The following is a 21,729-nucleotide window of genomic DNA, read 5'->3' on the forward strand; positions in this document are numbered from 1 at the left end:
TACTTCAATATTTTCCTTTTGTTCTTCTGATAAGAATTTTCTTTTCTCTGAGGACAAGCAGGCCAGTAGTATTCACAGTTGGGACTGGTGCTTTTGTGGTACAGTAAAGTGTTTACCCGACCTAAAGAGACCAACCCATTGCTGGATAAATGAAAAGTCGGATAATACGGAAAACAATGGTAACCTCTCAAACAATCAGAAGCAAGGGTAGTAAAAGCAGGGTCCCGTCTCACCACAATGGTGGTAAAAGTAGGGTCCTCGGTTTGGAAAATGAAAAGAGAAGCCACATGACACCACCAGGGATCTGTCGGATAATTGAAACTGTTCTGCATTAAAAAAAAATTTGTATGAAGTCTTTCTCCGAGGACAAGCAGGCTGCTTGTTCTCACTGATGGGTGACGTCCACGGCAGCCCCTCCAATCGGAAACTTCACTAGCAAAGTCCTTTGCTAGCCCTCGCGCGCCCGCGCGCACCGCGCATGCGCGGCCGTCTTCCCGCCCGAAACCGGCTCGAGCCGGCCAGTCTTCTTTTGTCCGCACTCGGTACGGTCGTATTTTTCGCCGTGTCGAGCCCCGGAGAGTCGACCTCGCGCGTCCATATTGTTGAACGTGTTTTTTCTTCGGAAAAGCTTTTCTTCTACTCAGGAAGTGCTCCGGAACCCCTCCACCGGGTTCCGTTTCAATCCTCCCCGTATTTCCAGCTTTTGGCCCCGATAAGTTTTCTTTCGTCGTCGGGGTAGGCCTCTTTTCGGCCTCGGTCGAGATTTTCTCCCTCTAAAGTTTTTGGTGCTCTTTTTCCGTCATTTCGGACTTTGATTTCGCCTCCAAATTGTCCACCGGGAGCTCAGTCTTACAGCTTCCAACACAAGAGGGTACTTGCAGAGGAACTCTCCGCCCTTCTCAGCGCCAATGCGGTCGAGCCCGTGCCATCCGGGCAAGAAGGGCTGGGATTCTATTCCAGGTACTTCCTTGTGGAAAAGAAAACAGGGGGGATGCGTCCCATCCTAGACCTAAGGGCCCTGAACAAATATCTCGTAAAAGAAAAGTTCAGGATGCTTTCCCTGGGCACCCTTCTCCCCATGATTCAGCAAAACGATTGGCTATGCTCTCTGGACTTGAAGGATGCCTACACACATATCCCGATACTGCCAGCTCACAGACAGTATCTGCGATTTCAGTTGGGCACACGCCACTTCCAGTACTGTGTGCTACCCTTTGGGCTCGCCTCTGCGCCCAGGGTGTTCACAAAGTGCCTAGCTGTGGTAGCAGCGGCACTTCGCAGGCTGGGAGTACACGTGTTCCCATATCTCGACGATTGGCTGGTAAAGAGCACGTCCGAGGCAGGAGCCCTGCAGTCCATGCAGATGACTATTCGCCTTCTGGAGCTACTGGGGTTTGTGATAAATTACCCAAAGTCCCACCTTCTTCCAGTGCAGAACCTCGAATTCATAGGAGCTCTGCTGGATTCTCGGACGGCTCGCGCCTATCTCCCAGAGACGAGAGCCAACAACTTGTTGTCCCTCGTCTCCCGGGTGCGAGCGTCCCAGCAGATCACAGCTCGGCAGATGTTGAGATTGCTGGGCCACATGGCCTCCACAGTTCATGTGACTCCCATGGCCCGCCTTCACATGAGATCTGCTCAATGGACCCTAGCCTCCCAGTGGTATCAGGCCGCTGGGGGTCTAGAGGACGTGATCCACCTGTCCACGAGTTTTCTCGAATCCCTGTATTGGTGGACGATTTGGACCAATTTGACTCTGGGACGTCCCTTCCAAATTCCTCAGCCACAAAAAGTGCTGACCACGGATGCGTCTCTCCTGGGATGGGGAGCTCATGTCGATGGGCTCCACACTCAAGGAAGCTGGTCCCTCCAGGAACGCGATCTACAGATCAATCTTCTGGAGTTACGAGCGATCTGGAACGCTCTGAAGGCTTTCAGAGATCGGCTGTCCCACCAAATTATTCAAATTCAGACAGACAACCAGGTTGCCATGTATTATGTAAACAAGCAGGGGGGCACCGGATCTCGCCCCCTGTGTCAGGAAGCCGTCAGCATGTGGACCTGGGCTCGCCGGAACGGCATGGTGCTCCAAGCCACATATCTGGCAGGCGTAAACAACAGTCTGGCCGACAGGTTGAGCAGGATTATGCAACCTCACGAGTGGTCGCTCAACTCCCGAGTGGTGCGCCAGATCTTCCAAGCGTGGGGCACCCCCTTGGTGGATCTCTTCGCATCTCGAGCAAACCACAAAGTCCCTCAGTTCTGTTCCAGGCTTCAGGCCACCGGCAGATTGGCATCGGATGCCTTCCTCCTCGATTGGGGGGAGGGCCTGCTGTATGCTTATCCTCCCATTCCTCTGGTGAGGAAGACTTTGTTGAAACTCAAGCAAGACCGAGGCACCATGATCCTGATTGCTCCTTTTTGGCCGCGTCAGATCTGGTTCCCTCTTCTTCTGGAGTTATCCTCCGAAGAACCGTGGAGATTGGAGTGTTTTCCGACCCTCATCACGCAGGACGAAGGGGCTCTTCTGCATCCCAACCTCCGGTCCCTGGCTCTCACGGCCTGGATGTTGAGGGCGTAGACTTTGCCTCTTTGGGTCTGACGGAGGGTGTCTCCCGCATCTTGCTTGCTTCCAGGAAAGACTCTACTAAGAGAAGTTACTTCTTTCATTGGAGGAGGTTTGCCGTCTGGTGTGACAGCAAGGCCCTAGATCCTCGCTCTTGTCCTACACAGACCCTGCTTGAATACCTTCTGCACTTGTCTGAGTCTGGTCTGAAGACCAACTCCGTAAGGGTTCACCTTAGTGCAATCAGTGCATACCATTACCAAGTGGAAGGTAAGCCGATCTCAGGACAGCCTTTAGTTGTTCGCTTCATGAGAGGTTTGCTTTTGTCAAAGCCCCCTGTCAAGCCTCCTACAGTGTCATGGGATCTCAATGTCGTTCTCACCCAGCTGATGAAACCTCCTTTTGAGCCACTGAATTCCTGCCATCCGAAGTACTTGACCTGGAAGGTCATTTTCTTGGTGGCAGTTACTTCGGCTCGTAGAGTCAGTGAGCTTCAGGCCCTGGTAGCCCAGGCCCCTTACACCAAATTTCATCACAACAGAGTAGTCCTCCGCACTCACCCTAAGTTTCTGCCAAAGGTCGTGTCGGAGTTCCATCTGAACCAGTCAATTGTCTTGCCAACATTCTTTCCCCGTCCTCATTCCTGCCCTGCTGAACGTCAGCTGCACACATTGGACTGCAAGAGAGCATTGGCCTTCTACCTGGAGCGGACACAGCCCACCAGACAGTCCGCCCAATTGTTTGTTTCTTTTGACCCCAATAGGAGGGGAGTGGCTGTAGGGAAACGCACCATATCCAATTGGCTAGCAGATTGCATTTCCTTCACTTACGCCCAGGCGGGGCTGGCTCTTGAGGGTCATGTCACGGCTCATAATGTCAGAGCCATGGCTGCGTCGGTAGCCCACTTGAAGTCAGCCTCCATTGAAGAAATTTGCAAAGCTGCGACGTGGTCATCTGTCCACACATTCACATCTCATTACTGCCTGCAGCAGGATACCCGACGCGACAGTCGGTTCGGGCAGTCAGTTCTTCAGAACCTGTTTGGGCTTTAGGATCCAACTCCACCCCCCGAGGGCCCTGTTTGTTCTGTTCCAGGCTGCACTCTCAGTTAGTTGGTAAATTTTTTAGGTCAATCTCAGTTATGTCCTCGCCGTTGCGAGGCCCAATTGACCAATGTTGTTGTTTTGAGTGAGCCTGGGGGCTAGGGATACCCCATCAGTGAGAACAAGCAGCCTGCTTGTCCTCGGAGAAAGCGAATGCTACATACCTGTAGAAGGTATTCTCCGAGGACAGCAGGCTGATTGTTCTCACCAACCCGCCCGCCTCCCCTTTGGAGTTGTGTCTTCCCTTGAAGTGTATTGTCTTGCTACATACTGGACTGGCCGGCTCGAGCCGGTTTCGGGCGGGAAGACGGCCGCGCATGCGCGGTGCGCGCGGGCGCGCGAGGGCTAGCAAAGGACTTTGCTAGTGAAGTTTCCGATTGGAGGGGCTGCCGTGGACGTCACCCATCAGTGAGAACAATCAGCCTGCTGTCCTCGGAGAATACCTTCTACAGGTATGTAGCATTCGCTTTATTGAGCGTTGAAAAACCATTATACAGAAGGTACTACATGAGGGAAACAGCATGCTGTCATACAAAATAAGCAGTATTGCCCCAATATAAAGCCCTGCCAGTTACATAAAAACAACCTAAAGGATTGTCAAATTCAATGCTGCCAAAGTCTCAAACTATGACCCCAAATTTATAAAGTTTTAGGGGAATACCCTCACCCCCCTCCCCATCACCCACCTAACCCACCCAATTAAACCAACCCCACTAACCTGAAACTGATGAATAAACCAACAAGCACTTCATCAGATTGGGTAGCGAGATTAACGGTTTAGTCAAAGAGAGGAGCACATTGTCAGCAAAAAGTGCCAACTTATAATTCCCTATTGCCGACAAGAATTCCAGATATATTAGGATCAGACCGCAAGAGGTTCCATGACCAATGCAAACAACAGTGGCGAAAGAGGGCATCCCTGCCTAGTGCCTCGGAACAAAGAAAACATCGGGGAATTACTGCCATTGACCTGAACACATGCCCTAGGTGAAGTATAAAGGGCCTGAATCCATCTACGAAAGCCTGGTCCAATTCCAAATTGATCCAAAACTTGAAACATAAAAGGCCAATGGACTCTGTCAAAGGCCTTTTCAGCATCCAACCCCAATAAACAAACTGGAAGATCCCACCTCTTAGATGTATGGATCAAGTTAACCATTCGGCGGACATTATCCATTGCCTGACGGTGGGGAGTAAAGCCCGTCTGATCTAGATGAATTAAATCAGGAATAACTTTTGCAAGACGATTAGCCAAAACTTTTCGCCAAAATTTTTGTATCCGAGTTTAATGTAGAAATGGGACGATAAGAAGCACATTAAGTCGTATCTTTACCCGGCTTTGGCATAACCGCTATCCAGGCTTCCATCATTGAAGAAGGAAACTCATCTCCCACTAAGATCTCATTCAGAAGCTCTGTCAATATGGGTGCCAATTCCCCCAAAAAAGTTTTATAGAAGTCATTGGGCAACCCATCCAGTCCAGGCGATTTCCCAGTTGGAAGAGCTTTAATCACATTAGAAACCTCCTCAACTGAGACCCGCCCGTCCAAAGCTTCCTGCTGTGAGAGTAGGAAAAGAGCACGATGACAGAAAATTATTGCTTCAGGGGTCGGCAAAATGTCCAAAGTATAAAGCGTTTGGTAAAACAACTGAAATGTCTCCCGAATCTGCTTCAAAGTGGTCACCAACTTACCCATACTATCACACACTTTAAGAATAGTTCTGTCCACCCTTAACTGTCTCAACCGCCAAAGCCCTACTGAAGACAAAATGAGAGTGCCGCTGTTGATCATGAAAAAATTGTAACTGATCGGAATATATCTGATCCAACTTCAAACGAAGTGCCTGAATTTCCCTCAAAGTAGCAACCGAATGAGAAAATTTGTGACGCTCCGACAAAAGATTCAATTGCGTTAAGCACTTAGCTACCTTGGCCCTTTGCTGCCTAGCCCGATAACTAGCCTTTTGAAGGAAGAAACACCTAGAAACAGCCTTAAGCGTATCCCAAACAACCCCCAATGAAGGTCCTGAGTCCACATTCAACTCCAGATAGTTTTGTAGTATCTTTCTATAGCCAGCCAGGATTTTCTCCTCTTTTAACAAGGTGGTATTCAATGACCATCTCCTCTCCTTCTCCTCCCCACAAAGCGAGGGAAACCTAACCCAGACCGGAGCATGGTCCGATAAAGTAGCAGTTCCAATATCTGAAGTCCATCCAGCATGTGTCAAAGAAATATCTACAGAGATGTAGTCAATTCTGGAATAAGTATCATGAGAATGTGAATAAAACGAATAATCACGGACCCCCGGGTGAGAAATGCGCCACACATCCGATATACCAAGATCTCTAACAAACCTGTTTAAAGCTTGGGAAAGCAAAACATCCATCCCAGAGGGCGAGTCCGATCTATCGAGCGCCGGGTGTTGTGTGGCGTTGAAGTCCCCCCCTCCACCCACAATCAATTTCCCAGGAGGGCAGGAAGTAAATTGTCCTACCAGCTTATTCAGAAACCGTTTCTGTGCGTCTTTGGGAGCATAAATAGAAGCCAGTGTAACAGATCACCCAACAGTAAACTCAAAAGTAAAAATCGCCCCTCCCTATCCCGCTGAATTTTCACTACCTGAAGCTGTAATGAGGAATGGAGCAGAATGCCCCCCCTGCCCACCCTTTTCTTAGACCTATCCATTGCCGATGCACAGAAAACAGAGGGATATTGAGGATGTGATAAAAACTTTTCATGGTCTCTTCTCAAATGTGTTTCCTGGAGAAATACCACCTGTGGTTTAAAGTGCAGTAATTTCTTGAACAACTTCTGGCGTTTTTGTGGAGAATTCAGGCCTTTCACATTGTAAGACAAAACTTTTAGGTCTTTATTCATATCAGGCATCCAACAGGCAAGCATGCAACGTACACACCCAAACATGGGACCCCCTCAAAACTACTAGCAATGCAAACACCCCCCCCCCCCCAGAGAAAACTCAGAAAACCTCCCCCCCTAGCCCCCCTCCTCCCCCCAATCACAACCCTCTCCTCAAACATACCCCCACCAGATAGCACCATATGGCCCTGAATGGGAAACTCGGAAAGGACACCCCCCAGACCAAATGGACCCCCTCACAACACACATGCCCCAACATCGCACCCCCATCCAGACTTTTATCATCAGAAATTGTACCATCTATCAGTCCTCAATTAACCACACATTACGTTTTCTCCTAATACTTGAAAGCAAATACCCCATAACAAAAGAAACACAGCCCAAAGGCAGCAGAATCACCAGCCTGGCAAACATGAGAAATAGAAGGATAAAGAGAAACAAAGTCAAGTCTGGTCCCCTTGTTTCTTGGTCTTCTGAGTGACCCTCTTCCACTTCTGCAACTTAGCTCTCGTCGGGGGAGCCAAGTGACCCAGCGGAACAGCAGATGTGGTCAGGCCCGCTTCATGTAGAATCTTCCAAGCCTTAGAGAGTCTGCAGAGCCTAACCTGTTTACCGTTGATCACAAAATACAACTCAAAAGGGAAAGCCCATCTGTAAGAGAGTTTTTCTCTAAGCAAGATCTCCAACACTGGCTTAATTGCACTTCTCTGGGCTAAGGTAAACAGTGACAGATCTTGAAAAACTGTTACCCTCGCCTCATTATAGTCCAATGATGATAATTGACGCGCTGTCAACCATATTTTCTCCTTAAAAGCATAAGAAGAGAATCTCACTATGATATCTCTAGGTCTGTTGTCCAATGTTTTCCCGAGTGCTCTGTGTGCCCGATTCATTTCTACTGCCTCTGGCTCCAAACTTTCTCCCAGAATTTTCCCACATAACGCACTATGGCTGGGACGTCATCCATATTACCGTTTTCCGGAACCCCACGGAACCAGGGATTGTGTCTCCGACCTCGATTCTCCAAGTCTTCAATTTTATATTGCAGCTCCGTCTGTTCAAACAGCTGGGAAAAGTGAGTCTGCCGCTGCAGCTGTCTCGGCCTGCTCATCAACACGCTCTTCCAGAACATCCACCCAGCCCCCCAGCTTCCGGAGATTGAGACTAATTGCGTCCATGTGTTCTAGAATTTCAAGTTTAGAAGCCTTAATGTCTGCTCTGATCTCCTCCAAACATTTAGCCAACTCTTTCGGGAAACCTCTTTTAGGGACCGGTCAACGCAAATCCATGTGGGAGGAAGCTGAATCTGACCCAGATGATCGGCCCAACGCAGGAGACACATGGCGCGAAAGGCCCTTAGCCAACTATTTCGCCGAGCAACACTCGCCCTCCCTGTGCTGCGACGCTGAATTTTTTCTCATTTCAATCTCGGACTCACCGCAAGCCCCTTTGGATAATCGGAGAAGAAAACAGGAACGGATGGCGGCAGATGGCGCAAATTAAGTGCAGGGAAGTACTCGAGCTAAGATCTCAGGCATCCATTAAGCCTCGTGACGTCACTTCCCCCCTTTTCTGCATTTTTAATTTCTGTTGACAAACAGGATTGAGTCAGGCCCGCAATTAGGTGACAGAAGAGCCCTCCCAGAGCTCAGAACTAAGTGTAAAGCCCTTCTTGTGTTTAGCAGTCTCCTCAGTCCCTTCAGTTTTTTGTTTTTGCTTTAAAAACTGAATGCAAAGCCAAAGCTCTCCCATATTTAAGAGTTGTTTTTCCCCCCACTTTGTGTGTTTGACGTTATCTCTTTCCTTAAAACTTTTTTTTTAAATTTTATTTTCCTCAGCAATTCTCCAAGACCGTTCAAGACGCTTGGGTTATGCACTCCTACCAGCAGAGGGAGACTGAGAACACTAAAACTTCTTATACAAGTAGCCTGTGCAGACCTTCTACTAACCAGTATTTTCTCAGTCTCAGCAGAGGGTAGATGTGTGCAGCCTGTGCAGTGTACTCAGTCTGGTAGGCCCGTTTGGGGTTTCTAGGTTGGGTTGTAAATGTTAGAGAACCCACACTTGGATCTCTATTACGGGGTGTAAGTCCTAAGGGGGGGCTTATTCCCTGTGGGGTGTCACACCCGGGTGGCTGGGTCCCTCCCCCTGTGCTCTTCCTCTGGAGGACTGCTTCACCTCGGCTACAGACCTCGTTCTGTACCCTTAAGGCGTTTAGGCATCAGTAACGAGGTTTTAATAAAAATAAATAAACGTTTTTAAAAGGCAGCTATTTTGGCTGTCCTTGTGGCAGTCCAGAGATAAAACATCTTCAAGGGCGTTCTTGCCTTAGGCGGTTTTGCCTATTAGTCTGTCAGAGCACAAAGCAACTGTTTGTTTTTATTGTGTTCGCGGCCATTATGTGTAAGCTGGCGAGGTGTCTGTTTTGCGCGAAGTGCGGCGTTGAAGTGAAAGTGGCCAATGTAAATTTTGTGGGGAGCCTACGTTGCCAGCGCTCTTGCCCCCCGTGCTTTCCCCTGAGTCGGCAGAGGTGTTGGGCGGCGATATGACTGCACATTCCAGGCCAGCAACGGCGGGGCCGGTTTTGGCGGGAAACGCGGCCATTTTGGCCGCGCATTCTGTACTGGCGCCGGGGGACCCGTGTGTGGCGGGAAGCGCGCCTATTTTAGCTGCGGATCACGCGATGGACCTTCCGCCTCGGGAGCGAGGGGGGTCCGTCACGGAGACTGCGGGAAGTGTTGTTGGGGCTTCAGCAGTGTCGGGGGGGGGGGGGGGGAGGTCTGGCTTCCCCCCTGAGTTTGTTTGGTCTCTGTTTAATGCCTGGAGAGCTGGCCCCTCTCAGGCTGTTTGTTTCCCGGATGCTGCTAGCTCAGTGGGAGTTAAGCACCCACGGGTGGATAGTTCGGAGCCTATGGAGATACTTTCTCTGCCTAGGTCGGACGTTTGGAGTGACTCAGGAGAGGAGGATCTCTTAGATGTGTCTGAGGATCAGGATGGGCTAAGGCCTGGGGAAGATTCTTCAGTGGTTCGCATTTTTCATAAGGAGGAGTTGTTAGAGCTCATTGATCAGGTGATCTCTACTTTGAAGTTTGCTCCAGCGGCCACTCCCTTTGCGGAGGGACCCCAGGTAGATCCCTTGGTTAAGGGGATTCGGAGAGCCTCCCGTTCCTTTCCCATGAATTCAGACATTAGGAACATGGTTTTTCAGGAATGGTCTGTGCCGGAGGCTGCTGGTAAGGTGTCTAGGGCTATGGCGCAGCTGTATCCCTTGCCTCCGGAAGATTTGGCTCTGCTGAAACCACCTACTGTGGATGCGGTGGTTACGGCAGTTACCAAGGCTATGGCCATTCCGGTGGATGGCGGTACAGCCTTACGGGTTCCTCAGGATAGGAAGCTAGAGTCCTTTCTGAAGCGCAGCTTTGAATTGTCGGCTTTGGCCTTGCAAGCCTCTCTGTGTGTGGGGGCTTGGAAGCCAGAGCTTGTTTTCGTTGGGCGGAGAAGCTCTTGGATGAGCCTGCGTTAGATAGGACTAGTTTGGTTCAGAATCTGGCCAAATTGGAGATAGGGTCTTCGTTTTTGGCAGACACCCTTTATGATTTGCTAAGGGCTTCGGCTAAGAATATGGCTCTGGCGGTGACGGCTCGCAGGGCTCTTTGGCTTAGGGGCTGAGTGGCAGATGCGGCCTCTAAAGCAAAGTTGTGTTCTCTACATGTTGTTTGGAGAGGACTTGGATAAACTGATGAGTGGTCTTGGGGATACCAAGGTCTCACGGTTGCCGGAGTTACGGCCTAAAGCGGATAGTCGAGGTGGTTCGGCTAGAGGTCGGTTTAAGGACGCGAGGCAGTGCAGGCCGGGCAGATTTGTGTCTCCTTCTAAAAGCCAGTTTTTCTAGCGGACGCAGTCCTTTCGAGGGGGTTGTTGAGGAGGTCGGGACTCCTCCGGAGGTGCTGGAAATGGTAATAAGTCCTCCTTATGAAGGTGTGCGGGTCCAGCCTCTGGTGAAGGTCGGGGCGCAACTTCTTCTGTTTTATCAGGGGTGGACCCAAATTACTTCAGATCAGTGGGTGCTGGAGGTCGTTCGCAACGAGCACCCACTGCCGGATCTGTTTCTTCCCTCTCCTTGTCACTCTCGAGTCAAGTTAAAGGCGATTCAAGAGACTCTGGGTCGCTTAATCCAGTTGGGAGCTGTGGTACCCGTTCCTCGGCACGAGCTGGGAATGGTTGTTATTCCATTTACTTTGTGGTGCCGAAGAAGGAGGACCAGTTTCGACCTATTTTAGATCTCAAGAGGGTCAATGGGGCGCTCAAGGTGCCATCCTTCCGCATGGAGACTCTGCGCTCGGTCATAGTGGCTGTGCATCAGGGAGAATTGCTCACGTCACTGGATCTCACGGAAGTGTATCTGCACGTGCCGATTCGAGAGGCCCATCAGCGTTTCCTTCGTTTTGCTGTTTTAGGGAGGCACTTTCAGTTCTGTGCTCTGCCTTTTGGTCTGGCAACGGCTCTGCGCACCTTCTCCAAGATAATGGTGGTGGTAGCAGTGGCCTTGCGGAGGCAGGGAATTCTGGTGCATCCATATCTGGACGACTGGTTGATCCATGCGAAGTTTCGGGCTCATAGTGTGGCGGCAACGGCTCAAGTGGTCGCATTTCTGGAATTGCTTGGATGGGTAGTGAATGTAGTCAAAAGTCAGTTGATTCCATCGCAGAGTCTGGAGTACTTGGGAGTGCGGTTTGACACGGCAGTGGGTCGTGTTTTTCTGCCGGATTCTTGGATTGCCTCTCTTCAGCAGCAGGTCCGGCTGTTAATGTCCGTTCGGAGTCAGATGGTTCGAATGTACCTTTGGGTTCTGGGCCTCATGGCAGCGACAATAGAGGTAGTACCATGGGCCAGGGCGCATATGCGTCAGCTTCAGGCGGCTCTGTTGTCCCGGTGGTCTCCTCAGGTACACAGTTTGGATTTGCGGTTGCCATTGAGGGGGGCTCCTCGGCGCAGTCTCCAGTGGTGGCTGTGCTCGGCCCATCTGAAAAAGGGCATGCCGTTGGAACCTCCTCAGTGGGTGATTCTGGTAACGGATGCCAGTCTGCTGGGCTGGGGAGCTCAGTGTCTCGGTCGGTCCGCGTAGGGGCGGTGGTCGACGGAGGAAACTCAGTGGTCTATCAACCGGTTGGAGACGAGGGCGATTCGGCTAGCTCTGTTGGCGTTTCGCTCAAGTGTGGTCGGAAAGGCGGTAAGAGTCATGTCCGACAACGCGACAGCGGTAGCTTATGTCAACCGGCAGGGCGGTACAAAGAGTCCGCGGTTGGCAGTCGAGACGGCTCTGCTCATGAGTTGGGCAGAAAGGCAGATTTCGGCGGTGCACGTGGCCGGGGTGGACAACGTGAACGCAGATTTTCCAAGCAGACACATGTTGGACCATGGAGAATGGTCTCTGCACCGGTTGGTTTGACCAGATAGTTCTAAAGTGGGGAAAGCCAGTAGTGGATCTCATGGTGTCGGCACAGAATGCTCAGGTTCCTCGGTATTTCAGTCGGCGTCGGGATCCGTGGCCTCAGCGGGTATTGCTGTAGTGTTTCTTCCTTGGCCCTTGATAGGTCGAGTCCTACAGAGGGTAGAATGTCATGCGGGCCCGATGTTGTTGGTGGTTCCGAATTGGCCGTGTCGGTCGTGGTTCGGGGATCTGATGCGCTTGTTAGAAGGCGAGCCTCTACGCCTGGGGGGCTCGGTGCTGTTGTGTCAGGGTCCAGTTGTCATGCCGGATCTGGATCGGTTCTCTCTTATGGTGTGGCCCTTGAGAGGGAACGGTTGAGAAGGAAAGGGTTTTCCCATCAGGTGATTCAGACGATGCTGCAGTCTTGTAAACGTTCGACGTGTTTGGCCTATGTGCGTGTGTGGCGCATATTTGAAGATTGGTGTGAGGACCGGGCGTGTGTCCCTTCGTCAGCTTCTGTCATCAGCTTCTGTGTCGTGCATTTTAGATTTCTTGCAGGATGGTTTTGAGAAGGGCCTTTCATTGTCATCTTTGAAGGTGCAGCTGGCTGCTTTGGCGTGTTTTCGGGGTAAAGTGCAGGGCAGGTCGGTTGAGTCTTCCCCGGATGTTGTCCGTTTTTTGAGGGGGGTGAAGTTGCTTCGTCATCCTCAGCGGCCGGTAGTTCCTCAGTGGGATCTTAATATCATTCTTGACTCTTTGGCGGGTTCTCCTTTTGAGCCCTTGGAGTCTTGTTCGATAAAAGACCTTACTATGAAGGTGGTCTTTTTGGTAGCTATATCGTCTGCTCGCTGGATTTCAGAACTTCAGGCTCTTTCATGTAGGCCTCCGTTTCTGTGGTTTTCTAAGGAAAAGGTTTCGCTGTGTCCAGTGCCTTCGTTTTTGCCTAAGGTGGTATCCTCCTTTCTCCGAGGACAAGCAGGCTGCTTGTTCTCACTGATGGGTGACGTCCACGGCAGCCCCTCCAATCGGAAACTTCACTAGCAAAGTCCTTTGCTAGTCCTCGCGCGCCCATGCGCACTGCGCATGCGCGGCCGGCTTCTTGCCCGAACCGGCTCGTGTTCGTCAGTCTTCTTTTGTCCGCGCTCGGTACGGTCGTGTTTTGCGCCGTTTGCGCCCCTTAAGTTGACCCTCGCGCGTCTTTTTGACGTTTCGCAAAAAAAAAAAAAAAAAAGGATTCCGGAGAAGGGCCTTTTGGTCTTTTTCCCTTTCCCCTATTTCTAGTTTTTGGCCCCGTTAAGTTTTCTTTCGTTTTTCGGGGTAGGCCCCTTTGAGGCCTTGGGTCGAGTTTTTTTTTTCTCCCCATCTTTTTGGTGCCTTACCGCAATTACGAGTTTTGATTTCACCGGCGTGATTTTTCCGCCCATGTCATCGAAGTCTCCCAGCGGCTTCAAGAAGTGCACCCAGTGCGCCCGGGTAATCTCGCTCACTGATAGGCATGCGTCGAGTCTTCAGTGTCTGGGGGCTGGGCACCGCCCGCAGGCCTGCAGTCTTTGCGCCCTTTTACAGAAAAGGACTCAGGTAGCGAGATTGGCCCAGTGGAACGTTTTGTTCTCGGGCTCTTCGTCGGTATCGGCACCGGGAGTATCGAGTGCGTCGACGTCGACAGCGTCAACACCTCCGCCCTCGGCCGCGACGGTATCGATTGCATCGAGGCATCGACCCTCTGCATCGTCGGGGCCGAGGCATCGGAAGGCTGCGTCGGCGTCGGTGGTACCGGGACCTCCGCTTCTGCTGATGTCGTTGGACGGTGGTGCTTCGTCTGGAGTGCAGGTTAGGGCTGTCCATTCCCCTGCTGGTGGCGGTGAGCCTTCAGGTGGGTCTCCCCCTACCCTGAGGGCTCCTGCGGTACAGCCCCCTCGAGACCGACCTTCTTCGGCCTCGGCCCCGAGGAAGCGACGGTTGGATTCTACGTCCTCGTCGGTACTGGGAAGCTCCGGTGACATGCTTCGTTTGAAAAAGTCAAAGAAGCATCGACACCGGTCTCCTTCCCGCGTCGGTACCGAGAGCTCTGGGTCGCCGAGGGAGTCGGCACCCAGTAGGAATCGGCACCGGGAGGACCGCTCACCCTCTGTTCAGGAGGTGTCGATGCGCTCCATCTTGGACAGCCCGGAACAGCCTCCACGCCCGGAACAGACTCTGACTTCGACTCCTGCATCGGCTTCCATGTCTTTCTCCACAGCCGCCCTGCACGAGAGTCTCCGGGCCGTTCTCCCAGAGATCCTGGGAGAGCTGTTGCGCCCTTCCCCTCCGGTACCGGGGGTGCTTGCGCCACCGGTACCGTCGAGTGAGGCGCCGGCTGGCCCCTTGCCCGGGGTGAGGTCTCCGACATCGGTGCAGCTTGCGGTACCGACTGCGGTTGCCTCCCAGGAAGGCTCCCCGTCGGCAGAGGGAGCTTCGCCGGGGCGGCCAAGGGAGTCTACCTCTCGATGCTCCCACCGTGGCCGTGGTTCCACGGAGTCGAGCCGGGCACGGCTTCAGACACAGGTTCGTGAACTTGTGTCTGATACCGATGGTGAGGCCTCGTGGGAGGAGGAGGAGGACATCAGATATTTCTCTGACGAGGAGTCTGATGGCCTTACTTCTGATCCCACTCCCTCCCCTGAAAGGCAGCTTTCTCCTCCCGAGAGTCTGTCTTTTGCGGCCTTTGTCTGGGAGATGTCTACGGCCATCCCCTTCCCGGTGGTTGTGGAGGACGAGCCCAGGGCTGAAATGTTTGAGCTCCTGGACTATCCTTCTCTACCTAAGGAAGCGTCCACAGTACCCATGCATCATGTCCTAAAAAAGACATTGCTGACGAACTGGACCAAGCCTCTATGTAGTCCCCACATTCCCAAGAAGATCGAGTCCCAGTACCAGATCCATGGGGACCCAGAGCTGATGCGCACTCAGTTGCCTCACGACTCTGGAGTTGTGGATTTGGCCCTAAAGAAGGCTAAGAGTTCTAGGGAGCATGCTTCGGCGCCCCCGGGCAAAGACTCTAGAACCTTAGATTCCTTTGGGAGGAAGGCCTACCATTCCTCTATGCTCATGGCCAAAATTCAGTCTTACCAGCTCTACACGAGCATACACATGCGGAACAATGTGCGGCAGTTGGCGGGCTTGGTGGACAAGCTCCCTCCTGAGCAAACCAAGCCATTTCAGGAGGTGGTCAGGCAGCTGAAGGCGTGCAGAAAATTCCTGGCCAGAGGGGTGTATGACACCTTTGGTGTTGCGTCCAGGGCCGCTGCTCAAGGTGTGGTGATGCGCAGACTCTCATGGCTGCGTGCCTCCGACCTGGAGAATAGGATCCAGCAGCGGATTGCGGACTCGCCTTGCCGTGCGGATAATATTTTTGGAGAAAAGGTCGAACAGGTGGTAGAGCAGCTCCACAAGCGGGATACCGCTTTCGACAAGTTCTCCCGCCGGCAGCCTTCAGCTTCTACCTCTACAGGTAGACGTTTTTATAGGGGAAGGAAGACTGTTCCCTACTCTTCTGGCAAGCGTAGGTACAATCCTCCTTCTCGACAGCCTGCGGCCCAGGCTAAGCCCCAGCGCGCTCGCTCTCGTCAGCAGCATGCGCCTCAGCAAGGCCCCTCGGCTCCCCAGCAAAAGCAAGGGACGAGATTTTGACTGGCTCCAGCAGAGCATAGCCGACATCCAAGTGTCAGTGCTGGGCGACCTGCCGATCGGAGGGAGGTTGAAAGTTTTTCACCAAAGGTGGCCTCTCATAACCTCTGACCAGTGGGTTCTCCAAATAGTCCGGCAAGGATACACTCTCAATTTGGTGTCCAAACCTCCAAATTCCCCACCGGGAGCTCAATCCTACAGCTTCCAGCACAAGCAGGTACTTGCAGAGGAACTCTCCGCCCTTCTCAGCGCCAATGCGGTCGAGCCCGTGCCATCCGGGCAAGAAGGGCTGGGATTCTATTCCAGGTACTTCCTTGTGGAAAAGAAAACAGGGGGGATGCGTCCCATCCTAGACCTAAGGGCCCTGAACAAATATCTGGTCAAAGAGAAGTTCAGGATGCTTTCCCTGGGCACCCTTCTCCCCATGATTCAGGAAAACGATTGGCTATGCTCTCTGGACTTGAAGGACGCCTACACGCACATCCCGATACTGCCAGCTCACAGACAGTATCTGCGATTTCAGCTGGGCACACGTCACTTCCAGTACTGTGTGCTACCCTTTGGGCTCGCCTCTGCGCCCAGAGTGTTCACGAAGTGCTTGGCTGTAGTAGCAGCGGCACTTCGCAGGCTGGGGGTGCACGTGTTCCCATATCTTGACGATTGGCTGGTGAAGAACACATCCGAGGCAGGAGCTCTACAGTCCATGCAGATGACTATTCGCCTCCTGGAGCTACTGGGGTTTGTGATAAATTATCCAAAGTCCCATCTTCTTCCAGTACAGAGACTCGAATTCATAGGAGCTCTGCTGGATTCTCGGACGGCTCGTGCCTATCTCCCAGAGGCGAGAGCCAACAACTTGTTGTCCCTCGTCTCGCGGGTGCGAGCGTCCCAGCAGATCACAGCTCGGCAGATGTTGAGATTGCTGGGCCACATGGCCTCCACAGTTCATTGACTCCCATGGCCCGCCTTCACATGAGATCTGCTCAATGGACCCTAGCTTCCCAGTGGTTTCAGGCTGCTGGGGATCTAGAAGACGTGATCCATCTGTCCACGAGTTTTCTCAAATCCCTGTATTGGTGGACGATTTGGTCCAATTTGACTCTGGGACGTCCTTTCCAAATTCCTCAGCCACAAAAAGTGCTGACTACGGATGCGTCTCTCCTGGGGTGGGGAGCTCATGTCGATGGACTTCACACCCAAGGAAGCTGGTCCCTCCAGGAACGCGATCTGCAGATCAATCTTCTGGAGTTGCGAGCGGTCTGGATCACTCTGAAGGCTTTCAGAGATGGGCTGTCCCACCAAATTATCCAAATTCAGACAGACAACCAGGTTGCCATGTATTACATCAACAAGCAGGGGGGCACCGGATCTCGCCCCCTGTGTCAGGAAGCCGTCAGCATGTGGCTTTGGGCTCGCCATCAGGGCATGGTGCTTCAAGCCACATACCTGGCAGGCGTAAACAACAGTCTGGCCGACAGGTTGAGCAGGATTTATGCAACCTCACGAGTGGTCGCTCAACTCCCGAGTAGTGCGCCAGATCTTCCAGGTGTGGGGCACCCCCTTGGTAGATCTCTTTGCATCTCGAGCCAACCACAAAGTCCCTCAGTTCTGTTCCAGGCTTCAGGCCCACGACAGACTGGCATCGGATGCCTTCTTCCTGGACTGGGGGGAGGGTCTGCTGTATGCTTATCCTCCCATACCTCTGGTGGGGAAGACTTTGTTGAAACTCAAGCAGGACCGAGGCACCATGATTCTGATTGCTCCTTTTTGGCCGCGTCAGATCTGGTTCCCTCTTCTTCTGGAGTTGTCCTTCGAAGAACCGTGGAGATTGGAGTGTTTTCCGACCCTCATCACACAGGATGAAGGGGCGCTTCTGCATCCCAACCTCCGGTCTCTGGCTCTCACGGCCTGGTAGTTGAGAGCGTAGACTTTGCCTCTTTGGGTCTGTCAGAGGGTGTCTCCCGCATCTTGCTTGCTTCCAGGAAAGATTCCACTAAGAGGAGTTACTTCTTTCTATGGAGGAGGTTTGCCGTCTGGTGTGACAGCAAGGCCCTAGATCCTCGCTCTTGTCCTACACAGACCCTGCTTGAATACCTTCTGCACTTGTCTGAGTCTGGTCTCAAGACCAGCTCTGTAAGGGTTCACCTTAGTGCAATCAGTGCATACCATTACCGTGTGGAAGGTAAACCGATCTCAGGACAGCCTTTAGTTGTTCGCTTCATGAGAGGTTTGCTTTTGTCAAAGCCCCCTGTCAAACCTCCTACAGTGTCATGGGATCTCAATGTCGTTCTCACCCAGCTGATGAAACCTCCTTTTGAGCCACTGAACTCCTGCCATCTGAAGTACTTGACCTGGAAGGTCATTTTCTTGGTGGCAGTTACTTCAGCTCGTAGAGTCAGTGAGCTTCAGGCCCTGGTAGCCCAGGCCCCTTACACCAAATTTCATCATAACAGAGTAGTCCTCCGCACTCACCCTAAGTTCTTGCCAAAGGTTGTGTCTGAGTTCCATCTGAACCAGTCAATTGTCTTGCCAACATTCTTTCCCCGTCCTCATTCCTGCCCTGCTGAACGTCAGCTGCACACATTGGACTGCAAAAGAGCATTGGCCTTCTATCTGGAGCGGACACAGCCCAACAGACAGTCCGCCCAATTGTTTGTTTCTTTTGATCCCAACAGGAGGGGAGTGGCTGTGGGAAACGCACCATATCCAATTGGCTAGCAGATTGCATTTCCTTCACTTACGCCGAGGCTGGGCTGGCTCTTGAGGGTCATGTCACGGCTCATAATGTTAGAGCCATGGCAGCGTCGGTAGCCCACTTGAAGTCAGCCACTATTGAAGAGAGTTTGCAAAGCTGCGACGTGGTCATCTGTCCACACATTCACATCTCATTACTGCCTGCAGCAGGATACCCGACGCGACAGTCGGTTCGGGCAGTCGGTGTTTCAGAATCTGTTCGGGATTTAGGATCCAACTCCACCCCCCTAGGCCCATGTTTATTCTGGTCCAGGCTACACTCTCAGTTAGTTGAAAAAATTGTTAGGTCAATCTCAGTTCTGTCCTCGCCGTTGTGAGGCCCAATTGACCATGTTTGTTGTTTTGAGTGAGCCTGGGGGCTAGAGATACCCCATCAGTGAGAACAAGCAGCCTGCTTGTCCTCGGAGAAAGCGAATGCTACATACCTGTAGAAGGTATTCTCCGAGGACAGCAGGCTGATTGTTCTCACAAACCCGCCCGCCTCCCCTTTGGAGTTGTGTCTTCCCTTGTCTTTGTCTTGCTACATATGGGACTGACGAACACAAGCCGGTTTCGGGCGGGAAGACGGCCGCGCATGCGCGGTACGCATGGGTGCGCGAGGACTAGCAAAGGACTTTGCTAGTGAAGTTTCTGATTGGAGGGGCTGCCGTGGACGTCACCCATCAGTCAGAACAATCAGCCTGCTGTCCTCGGAGAATACCTTCTACAGGTATGTAGCATTCGCTTTCATGTCAATCAGGTGATTTCGTTGCCGGTCTTGGGGGACCGGACGGGGGATGCTTCTCAGCGTCATTTGGCGAAATTGGATGTGCGCAGAGTGTTGAAGGTTTACTTGCGCAGGTCGGAGGAATTCAGGTCTTCGGACAGGTTATTTGTCATTCATGGGGGGGCCCAAGAAGGGAGCGGCTGCTTCTAAGGCATCTATAGCTTAGTGGTTGAAGGATGCCATCTCTTCGGCTTACATATTGCATGGCCGTACTGTGCCGGTGGGGCTCAAGGCACGTTCCAGTAGGGGGATAGCGGCTTCTTGGGCAGAGAGTAATTTTGTTCCATCGGTGGACATTTGTGGAGCGCCGGTGTGGTCCTCCCTGCATTCTTTTGTCAAACATTACAGAGTGGATGTACAGGCAAGGGAGGATGCCAGTTTTGGAGCTGCAGACCTGTCCTCTGGGCTTCGCAGGTCCCACCCTTAGGTGTGTTTACTGCTTTGGTACGTCCCAAGCGTCTTGAACGGTCTGGAGGATTGCTGAGGAAGGTGAAATTAGGCCTTACCTGCTAATTTTCTTTCCTCTAGATCCTCCAGACCGTTCAAGAGCCCACCCAGTGTATCGGACAGTTCAGTATGATAATTTCTTTAGACTTCAGTTGCTGATATTTCTAGTAGCTCCTGTGATTTGGGTCCTGGAGTTTTACTAAGGGCAGTTTGCGGTACGTTTTGTGTCCATCTGCAGTTGAATTCCCCCGTCTTAAGGGGAGGAGATCTGAGTTTGGATTCAGTGGTTTTGTTTAGGTGGAGGTGTTTTATTCCTCTACTTTGTTTCTGTTTTACTGGTTAGTAGAAGGTCTGCACAGGCTACTTGTATAAGAAGTTTTAGTGTTCTCAGTCTCCCTCTGCTGGTAGGAGTGCATAACCCAAGCGTCTTGAACGGTCTGGAGGATCTAGAGCAGTGAATGGCGAACCTTTCAGAGACCGAGTGCCCAAACAGCAACCCAAAATCGAATTATTTATCGCAAAGTGCCGGTACTCATTATGGGCGGGGTCACCACATATGACTCCACCCCTATGATAGCCACACCCCTTACACCAGCCATGGCGCATATAAACAGACATCATTGAAAATATTATACTAGTATAGGAGAAAAAAATAACATGATTTTCTTCCATTATAAATCATTTCTGTAAGCTGTTACAGCTCCAGTATATCCAGTGCAAAATAAGACAGCAGATGTAAATTCTCAAATTCGACATATTCCAAACACTAAAATGAAAATAAAATGATTTATCCTACCTTTGTTGTCTGGTGATTTTGTTTTTCTATCCATATTGGTTCTAGTCGCTGATTCTGCTGCTCCCTATCTGTTCTCTTAACTCTGTTTCCAGGGCTTCCTTTCCATTTATTTCTTTACTTTCCTCCTTTCTTCTTCATTTCTTGCCCTCCATCCATGTCCAGCAACCCTCCTCTCCCCTCCAGCCACAAATGTCCAGCAACCCTCCTCTCCCCCCTGCCCTCCCTCCCAGCACCCGGCAGCACCCAGCACCAGGCCTCCCTCCCACCCAGCACCCACCATCAGGCTTCCCTCCCACCCAGCACCCAACACCAGGCCTCCCTCGCACCCAACACCAGGCCTCCCTCCCACCCAGCACCCACCATCAGGCCTCCCTCCCACCCAGCACCAGGCCTCCCTCCCACCCAGCACCCACCATCAGGCTTCCCTCCCACCCAGATCCCAACATCAGGCCCTCCTCCCACCCAGCAGCACCCAGCACCAGGCCTACCTCCCTCCCTCCCTCCCAGCACCAGGCCTGCCTCCCGCCCTCCCTCCAACCAAACAAGCAACCATCAACCCGTCCTCCCTCCCTCCCTCCCAGCACCAGGAACCCCCCCTTCTCCTCTTAAATTTTAAAAGCGTACTTCCTCGGAGTTCATTCAGGCGGCGTGCGTCGACAGCGGCAGCAAAGCGCGTGTTCTTCGCTCGGCGCGCCTTCCTTTCTGTCTCTCAAGCTCTGGTCTGCCGACACACGCCGCCTGAATGAACTCCGAGGAGGTACGCTTTTAAAATTTAAGAGGAGAAGGGGGGGGGGGGTTCCTGGTGCTGGGAGGGAGGGAGGACGGACGGGCGGGCGGGTGGGTTGATGGTTGCTTGTTTGGTTGGAGGGAGGGCGGGAGGCAGGCCTGGTGCTGGGAGGGAGGGAGAGTGGGCGGACCAGTGATGGCGTGCGTGCCAAGGGAGAGGGCTCTGCGTGCCCTCTCTGGCACGCGTGCCATAGGTTCGCCATCACTGATCTAGAGGAAAGAAAATTAGCAGGTAAGGCCTAATTTCACCTTACTTTATTTCTTGGTCATAAATGTTCCAGACCAAGTCAGAATTCCACGTTAGATGAAAATTGAGCAAAACTGAAAACATCTCTCTGACTACTATGTCATAAAGGAATTTAACAGGAAGAGATATATAAATATTTAGATATAGAGAAAGCAGCTGTACAGCATAAATCACTGAGAGAAAAGATCATAAAGAAATATTACAGGAGATTGATACTGAAAAGTGCTTTAATAGCATGGTATAAGATACAAGCCATTAATCAATTATTTCCTGTACTCTGATGCATCT

The 21,729-nt window shown here is 52.0% G+C and overlaps 1 protein-coding gene across 1 annotated transcript in view; it reads left to right on the forward strand.

The window, feature by feature from the left end:
• Positions 1 to 21,729, forward strand: part of TCERG1 (transcription elongation regulator 1) — a 161,292-nt gene that overhangs the window by 76,294 nt on the left and 63,269 nt on the right.

Source organism: Microcaecilia unicolor, chromosome 8, assembly GCF_901765095.1.
Source record: "Microcaecilia unicolor chromosome 8, aMicUni1.1, whole genome shotgun sequence".
Classification (NCBI taxonomy): Eukaryota; Metazoa; Chordata; class Amphibia; order Gymnophiona; family Siphonopidae; genus Microcaecilia; species Microcaecilia unicolor.